The following is a 10,049-nucleotide window of genomic DNA, read 5'->3' as shown; positions in this document are numbered from 1 at the left end:
AATGCTTCCTTTCGAAATCATCACATCAAAGAACTATCATAGAATGAAAACCTTTATTTTCTGAATTAATTACAGACCACACGCATAGTTTGAAAGAAATAAAATACAAAATCTCCTATGGGCTTAATTAGTAAATAATTATTATATACTTTGATACAATATCAAAAACATACTAGAGCCCATTATGTTTTCTATATTGTTAGAAATTCCTACTTAGAAAGCATTAACATTATTTTGTGTGCCTTTGAACCTGTAGTACTGAAAAGCCGAGTAGGTATACAATAATAAAATATACGTGGTCTAGATCTAATTTATTACATAACCTTGGATTTCAGTAGGTACTAAGCGAACATAAACTACATCTGGTAATGAAAAGAAAACTAACAAATTAAGTCCGTGCAGTCAAAAGAAAATGTATAAAAATATAATTCTCGCTACACTCAACACTTGAGCTGCTACGTGCTACGCCGTAGCATTGTAGCGCGTAGCAATTATAACTTTTCCTGGGGCGCGAAATTGTAGCGTATTGTTACAATGTTGGTATTATCGCAGAGCAAGGATATTACATTGTACTATTAATGTAATAATATTTTATATTAATGTAAAGTACCTACAGTGATTTCGGCTGTTAATGACGAGAAAGTTTATACTTACATAAAGTCACGCCTATTTCCCACAGGGGTAAACAGACTATGGAATTCTATTTGCTTCGATCCTGCCACACTTCTCTTGCTTCCTCCACAATCGTTTCATACACGCAAGTAAATCGTACTAAACCTTTTACTAGAAGGCTTGTAATATAATTAAGGTTATATTAACTCGTATCAAATACTATTTTAATATTATCATTTTTTGTGTTTAACGCTATTTAACAACATTTACCTAGTCTGTAAAATTTATCTTCTTTGAAGAACAACGAATCTTACTTTTAAAAAACAGTCTGAAAAGAGGATTATATTTCTCATCATCAATAACCTAGAAAAAAACACTCATGAAAATTATCAATTTCATTTCGCAAACAGCAAGCCGGGTGGCTTATTAAACTACCTTCCAATTCCATGAATATTAAAAAATAAAACAAAGAAAATTCGAAATGCCTAACTGTTACCGACTACGAGTACTAGGCTAACGTGGAACGCGAACCAAATTCAGCTTTACATAACTGATGGTGGGTGTATTTTTGAGCGGAATGCTGTTTGACTGCAGAATTTCGCAGAGCCAGTATAACAAATAAACAAAGTGATGTTGTGTAGGTCAACGACCTGTGGTTATTGTATTGTACGGGTTAACGCCTGAATTAATGCTTTCATACATAATTAGCCTCTATGGCCGTAGAATTAAGGCTCGTAAAAGCAACGGCCACTGTTTTTCCAACTAAGGTATTATGTAATTAAAAGTAACCACGGTCTAGCTCGTTCAGATATTTATAAACAGCTATGTAGAAAATCTCGAACATTCCCCCATATAAATAAACCATCAATAAATAGCCATGCGACATCCTAGGTACTACAGTATCTCAAAAAAGGACATTTTCGACAAATTATAGTGTCATAATCATAGTGTCTAGACACTATGATATCAGATATCAGTAAATTTAGGTATTTACACCTAAAAATCCGGATATACATTTTCCTCAAATCTGGGATTTTCGGGATTATCGAAATAAGTCTGCACATTTTTATGCAAAATTACAAAATTATTTTTATAAATCTAATTATTTAAATTATTATAAAGATAATAAATAGTTTAGCTCAATTGTAAAGGTTTCGATATACCAAGAGCAGTACCAGCGCAGAAGCATCGCGGCGGCAGCTTAAGTGCGGGCCTGCGCCGTGGCAGCGCAGTTCAGCGTGCGCCATGGATTTACACGAAAGTCTTCGAATTTGTGCGTAAAAATGTATGCTCATATGATTTCAAAGAAGAATATCACAGAAACACAACGTTGTAGGAGAGTATTGCACGGGAATTAAATATAACAACGGAACGCTGTTATAACACGGGCCCGTGTTGAAACTGCCCTCGCGCTGTTTCTGAAGTGTTCCTGCTTTTGGTGTGCTGATACATTTGAGTAGAGTATATTTAACATTTAAATATTTATTATTTTGTAGATATCGAACTTAATATTTAAAGAACTAATGTAGTAAAAATTATTATTATTTTTCAAATATATAAAAATCATTGAAACTGTATATTTAAATCTGTAATTACTATTTTGATTGTTTATTTTTTGTCTTCGATCTAGGTTTTCAGATTTTTGTTGCTAGTCTGAACCAATTTTATGTTTTAATTTTTAGTAATGTAACAATTAATTTAATTTCAAGTGAAATACTTAAAGTGTAACCAAAAATTTGGTTTACTTAATGCTATAGAAGTTGAGAGTCGCTAATAAATTGATAGTCAAATTACCGATAATTTACAGCTTCGATTTATGTTACAATGAATTTAAATTGCAGATACCTACTCAGTACGAAGTACTCATAATAAAATAAATCTATAAATAGGTCTGATTTTGTTTGTCTATTGCAGATTTTTTAAATAAATTCCAAAACGGGATCCCAGTGATTATAAATGTGTAATTCCCAAATTCGGGAATCAATTAGATATCTTGGGAAGTATTTTTATATTATAAGTATTTTTATTAACTAAGCTAGTCAAATCTCAGAAGTTATTGCTCTAAGAGTCAATCAATTACTTGTTACTAAACGTCTAAACAGGAAATGACTATGGAATTTGTATGACAAAGCACCCCGTGGCGTCATAAAAAAGGTGATAAAATGTCGAACTATTAATGAATAAGTTACTTAAATAGAAAATGCTTTTTGTCAGTTTTAGATCTGTTTTTATTTAGTATTTATCAGAATTTCATAATTTATCTTGAACCTAGTTGACGACCCAATTGTAAAGATTCATTTTGGTCACTGTTAAATGGTTTTTTGCATTTTGGTCACTGTTAAATGTTTTTTTTTTGCATTTTGGTCACTGTTAAATTTTATTGCCAAATTACGTTGGAAGCACTTATCTAGTGATAGACACTAGGCGGTACTAAGTGGGCAGCAATTATTGAGCATCTCAACTTAAAATATGCCGACAAAATACCAGTGACAAGCGATTCAGACGGACTCCATAAGTCTCGCTAAAGCTCAAGAAAAGAACTAATTTTAGTCTTAAAATATTCCTGGAAAACCAGGGGAGGTTTGGTTTAAACGTTGAGCGATCATCTAGTTAGAATAACATCGAACAGCGTATAATCAACTGGGAGGCTTAATAATGAGAACAGTAATGCCAAAACAGCCATTGTAACCGGTCGCGTCGTCGGCAAATTCAATATCGGGCAAAAGCGCATCTCTCCACGCATTCAACATGCCTATCTGTACCTATAGGTGTGTCTTCTGCCCCATTTATTCCAGATGTAGGTCGCTTCCACTAAGGTGTTCTTTGACTTAAGCTGCATGCTAATGTAAGGCGAGGGTATATTTATTGTTAGAAACATGTACGGTCACGAGTACTAATATGTATACACTTTGAAACCATGTCACTTTAACTTTTTTGACAAATTAAACAGTTAGTCTCATTGAATGTCAAATATATTATAATAGTGCGACAGGGTTCTAAAGTGGGTACATAATATTGTTCATGACTATACATGTTATACATAGTAAAAACCACGTAAGCCTTTTTGAAACATTGTCTGTCAACTCTTAAAATAGTACCGTCCTTCAGTTACAATAAGTGTTATAAAGAGATAGGGTTAGTTTTAGTCCTGTCAAATTAAATTGATAGTTGCCTTAATTGGCAACAGTAATTTATTTCCAGCATATCGATTAAGGTACGGTTACGAGTACTAATATGTATACACTTTGAAACCATTTCAAATTAACAAGTTTCATTCTGGGTAAAAAATATGTGTACAATTTTTTACCTTAAAAATTCCCCTTTTCTATACCCTAAAATGTTTTAAACGCAGAATAGCAATTTAAACCGTTCATTATACTCTAGTCTAAAAATACTATGTAAATCTTAAAAATAGCAAACAAACACGATGGGTTTAATAGAGGATTTGAAATGCATTACAAAAACCAAATATACTTAATTAAAGAAAAAATAAAATGAATATTCTAATTATAAACCCGTTGAACAATCAGTAAAATGTTCTCAAATAAAATGACGGTCACTTACTAAACTTCATCAATCATAAACAGCCTGCCGGCCTGCCTGTACCGCTTTGTTTGTTTATATTGTTTCGTAAGTATATAAATATTATTAGAAGGTTTGTTTTGATAACGGTGACTATTAACGCATTAGAGATTCACAAAAGACACATAAAACCCGGTAAATAGTACAAAACATTGTGAAATCGAACCCAGTATCAAAGAAAGGTTAGGTTATTTTTCGAAGCGCACTAATATCGCTTAAGAACATTTTCCACTCGCTTGCCTAAACCCCTGTATCATACCAATGAAACGTTACGTGTAATTCACAAATCTCATTGCTCCGAAAATGAAATTCTATGACTGTGACCTTTATTCCAAATGCCAGAGATACTGCTCAGGCAGGACTAACCCACGCACGTAACCCGAGCACCTTTATCAAATCGACGATCAAACATCACTTATCAGATATCGCTGAACGCATAAAGATATAAACTTTACTCAGAAATATTAGATTAGCCGTTAAGACTAACAATAACACCTTGTTTCATGTGCATGTTGTAAAAATAGGTTAGGTAGTGTAAAGCGAAATTCTTGTGTGAATCGGGGATCATGTGTAGCGTCTTACCGCCGCCGCAGGTTCGACAAACCTTCCTAACCACACAAAATAGTGGGCTTCAATACGCGTCCATAACGACCACAAACGACTGCGTAACACAAAGACACGGGCACTGGAAGGTGTTGACACGACACTACCTGTGACGCTGAGCAAGGACATGGTGGTGACGCGTCGGGCGGCTGCAGGCCCGTCGACCCTCGGCGGTCGGCGGGGCCGGCGCCTCACCGGCCGCCGCGAGTCGCCATATCTCGCAACGCGCCCGGCTGTCCGACTCCGGGCCGGCGACCGACTGACGCCCGCCACTCGCCACTCTCGCCCCGCGCATGCGCCCGCCACTACCCTCTGACATCACCGGCACCCGGATTATTTTCGCCCGGCGAGGTAAATACCCTCACATCGATCGGGCCCGGTTAAACTTGATGCAATTATTGCACTGCCCCAGTCTGAAGATGCAGTTTTTATAGACAAGAGTTCTTCGCGACGACCGGATTAGTAGGTCGTCCATTGTCTTCGATCATCTCGAGTACGGGCGCGAATATTCCGCGCGTATGAACCGACGAGGAACATCCGGGTCGCGCGCGGGACATTGAGCGAGGTCGTAACAACTATTACGTAACGTAACTATTTATTGTTGCAGCGAAACCGGTGAAATGCTTTCCCGCTAAGTCGTCTCTGCGAAAAAAAAATCATTTCTTTAAGCAGCTAAACGTTGGAACTCTTAGCAAACTCATTAAGTATAAATGAACATTGAACGTTGCATTTGAAATCACTGACTTCGTCTGTCTTTGCTTTATGGTCGTTGAGGTCGCAAGTGATTTTGCTTTGTGACGACCGAAATCATTACTCGAAGCACACATTGTCCTCAAGCACGGTCGGTACCAAAACTCTGGACAACTTTCTTTAGGAGAAACGACCAAGCGACACGCACGGGACGCGAACCACGCAAAAACGTAATTTATTTCCTTGTAAATAACACGGTAGATCTTCATCTCTAATATCAGCTTTGACAGAGAAATGGGTCACGTTAATATTTCAACTAAGTATATGCCGTATTTCTCTCCCTAGCTTTTAGTCTAAGTTATACTGTCTGGATACTAAATATATGTGGGAAAGAAACGTAGTAGGCTATTAATTTCCCAGATGAGAGAGCCCTCAGCGCTCCCCATTTATCCGGCCAAGTAATTAATGTCATATGAGGCAAATCTACAATAAGTCGCATCAAAAAAATGGCTATTAACTTACCAATAGTACACGAGTTTCCTTTTCACAATTTATTACCTTTACCTAAAGAATTTAAAATTATATTTTTAAAAAGTTAATCGTACCTATTATGGAGAAAAGAATTTAATCTAAAGTCCATGCGAGAAGATGGCGCGCAATTTTAAAAATTCATTGCGCGTTCAACACTTCTAACCTGCATACAAGAGAAGGCACCTACATTAGCCAACTCTTGAAAATTTTGTGCTAAGCTCAATCCTAAATAATAAAGTATTAATTGCGCCAATTCGTTTTGAAAATAAATTATTAGTATTTAAAGGCGCATTTATTTTAATTTTAAGCAACATAAAGTTATTTTTTGAAAGAAAAGAGAAGATAGGAGTTTTGGAATGTTTTCCCTATGTACACTTACTTATTCATTTATTTTTAATATTGTGTCATTGAGGCCTAACACCGAAGATATTATCAATAGTGTTTGTGAAACCGTGGTTGCCCAGTTGGTAGAAAGCTTGCCTCCCACTTTGAGGTCGTAGGTTCGATTCCAGCACAGGCCAACCAATGATTGTCGAATTTGTTTTCGAATTCATGTTTGGATCATAAATGATTATCACGTGCTCAGCAGTGAAGGAAAAATATCAGGAGACCCACATTCCCGAGAAATGCATTTTCGGAGGTATGTAACCTGACCTGTATTGGGCTGGTTTTCCCTTCGCGGGTTGGTCAGACAGGCAGTCGCTTCTGTAAAAAACCGGATCTGTTAAATCTTCAGGTTAGGTAATCGGACCCTGTGAATAACGGGAAATGATGATTTTCAATAGAGTTTGTCAAGATAATAGTTATTGTTTGTTGTTTGTAATTGTCCTTGATGTTACTTATGTTTATGTGCAATAAAAAGTGTTTTGTATTGTAAATTGATCTTCATTATCAGTCAATAGTTATAAAATCACAAGTAAATAGGCAACCGATGGAAGCTCCTAAGTACCTATCAGCCATGTCAGGGGCCATTAGCGGCTCTGGACACCAGCAGGGTAACGTGATAAAATTATCGATCGAATAAATTTTGTCGAAATCAATAAGGTTGTTTTATTTTTTTCTAACCTGTGATTTTGTTCGTATTTTGACAGAACGACGTGACTTATTTTGGTTTACATATTAGAGCCTATCAACAAAAGGACATAATTGCTTATGTTAGGACAACATATGAAAGTTATGCCGCTTTTACTTTCGTTATGTCACATTCTATATTCCATTGCGCTAAAATTAACACAGTCAAGTTCGAAGATTTTAATGTCGCAATTACGGCACCTTACTAACTTTTTTGTCGACGTGACTTATTGTAGATTTGCCGTAGATGGCATTAACTACTTGGCCGGACAAATGGGGAGCGCTCAAGGCTCTCACCCGGTACAACGTTTAAGACAACAGGCCTGAGGGTGCCCAGTTGGGCTCGAACCACCTTACTACCGCTTTGGTTCTTTTTTGTTTTCTGCAATATTCAATTCTGACAATATGTCAGAATCGATAAAATGAAATGACCGTGACAAAATTTTATCACGTTGTGCATGGTAGCCCTACAGGGTTGATGAGGTCGACCATTGATTTTACAACCCACACGTGAGAAGAAGGCAACTCTACTATAAATCTTCTAGCGACTTCCTCGCGGTCACACTCGCACGTTCAACCTTAGATTTCGTCTCGGCATGCATTTTACAACAAGTTGCTTTGTTCTGAGGAAACTGTAAGTAGTTTACTTGCCTAAGTACTCGACCACTCCGACCTGCGAGTTTAGTATTCGCCTGCGGTTTTACTTCAAACTCTGAGACTTGCATTTCAAATAAACTTGTCTAGTTAGTCAAAAGTTCACCCTCTCGTGTTCTTACTCGTATAAACTCATGCGAAGAATATACGTAAACGTGAATTCGCCAGTTCTTGCCAGTTACTTTATGTCTCGCAACTTAACACATTTAAACAATTTGGATTGACGAAACTTGCGCAGTTGTTTTACTGCTTGTCTGTGTTAAATGTTTCTCTGTGGTTTTATTTTTACATTTTCGGGCGCAGACCCCTCTGGGTCTTACTTTAGCCTTATATGGCCGTAAACCGCTAAGAAGCAAGGGGGAGAGCGCGCGGAGTGTGTCTCGCTCTCACTTAGGCTCTAGACAGACGACTGCTCGCCGACTGCTCGCCGACTGCAATTGAACTACAATCGGCCTGCCCGTTTGGTTTGCAGTTCTATTGCAGTCGTGTCGACTGCATTCAAACTGCAATTTGGCAGTCGGATTGCAGTTGAAATGCGGTCCGTCTGTCTAGAGCCTTACGCGTTAGGCAGCACACGTTAAGAATGAGATTTTTGTATGGAGTGTCTGGTTTGTAAGTTGATTTTTGAAATACTCCCGCGTTACTCATTGTGTATTTGTTACCTTTTTATACTTTAAGAAATTACTATACATATAACAAATATTTTATAAAATAATTAATGAAAATCATTGATAAAAAAATAGACTAGGCATCCACCACAGGCTTCGTCAAAATAATCGTATTATTTAAGTTTTTTTTTTATTTGGCCGTTTAATCAAAATGACTAGAAAGTGCCGTGATTGCGACATTGAGTATTTCCATGCTGTAAATTTTATAGGATGATAGGTTTTGTAGAAAATATAACGAAGAATGTGACTTCAACAAAAGTAAAAGCGACATAAACGTTCGTATTCGTATGTTGTGCCAACATAACCACAATTAAGTACAAGAGGTCCTTAACATTTTAAACCCGTCGGCCTGTTAGCTGCAGAAGGTAATTAAGCTCAACTTACGTCGTTAAAATTGTATAAATTGAGTTTCAAGTTAAGTTATAAGATTTTGAACAAAGTTTCCTGTCAAAAAACGTGACTAACTAAATTATAGCCGCACACTGTAGGTATGTATTCATGACTATTTGAAATATGGACCAGGTCAAGCAGATGGCAGGCACAGACCGAGCCCAGTGGAGGAAGGTTACATAATATATAATGACGATCCTTAGAAGTGAAGGAACGATAAGAAAAATGAAGAAGAAAGAAAGCTTTCACAGCACCGAAACTAGAAAAAAATACCAGATGGAGGCGGTTTCATCGTGTTCTTCTTCGCTTTCTTACTAATACATCACACTAATAATTATTTATTTATTATAGTGTAACCTAACGCGCTGTATGACGAAAACACAATATAATTATAAGCTAAGATACAAAATAAACAGAGAAGAATAAGACTATACTTAAATAACATGAAAATACGAAAAATGTAAAGGTATCTAACACACATAAAAAATATCCACGCGCGCCTTCTAAAAGTCCGTGGTTCGGCGTCAGGCTCACGATCCGGAGGTCTTGGGTTCGAGTCCTGGCGGGGATACGTCTAACAAAAAAAACATTTGAAACTGTCCCTAGTTCGATCAGATGCAGGCTAAGATCACCTGATGTTGTGAAAATAAGATGATTCCGTGCTTCCTAGGGCACGTTAAGCAGCCGATCGCGACTTATATGTACTTAAGTAAGTTAGTCGTTAATTCGACGGTATCAGGAGACTTTGGCGGCTCAGTGGTAACCCAGGGTGAGTAAGTACGGTGAGAGTAGAAGTAACAGGTAACTAAATCTGATGGTAGTAAACTAATAACCATTAAAGCCTACTTTCAACTTAGAGACTGCAATTAAAGAATAAAAATTATTATTTTTTAAAGGACGTGACACACGACACACGTGACAAGGCAATAATATATCGAAAAAAAAAATTACATTATTATAAGTTTAATAAAATTGGCGGTGGACGTTCCGAATCCTCGTTAGTAACGTCTTATGCGAGGGTCTCAACGCCCGTCGTGCTTTGAGGCTTCTGTCAATGAGTTGTAGTCATCAGCGCTACGTTATTACGTAACAGCACGTGGTCGGGCTCGGGTCGGCCGATGTCAGCCGAACATACCCGAACTCGACACCGAATCGATCGCACGAGCCCGCGAACGCGCGACTTGTGTGACGTCACTACAACCGCAACTTTGAAACGACATATCTGCTGTACTGACAACGGTCAACATT

Source organism: Pectinophora gossypiella, chromosome 11 (genome assembly GCF_024362695.1).
Source record: "Pectinophora gossypiella chromosome 11, ilPecGoss1.1, whole genome shotgun sequence".
Lineage (NCBI taxonomy): Eukaryota > Metazoa > Arthropoda > Insecta > Lepidoptera > Gelechiidae > Pectinophora > Pectinophora gossypiella.
Note: the sequence above shows the minus strand (reverse complement) of the source record.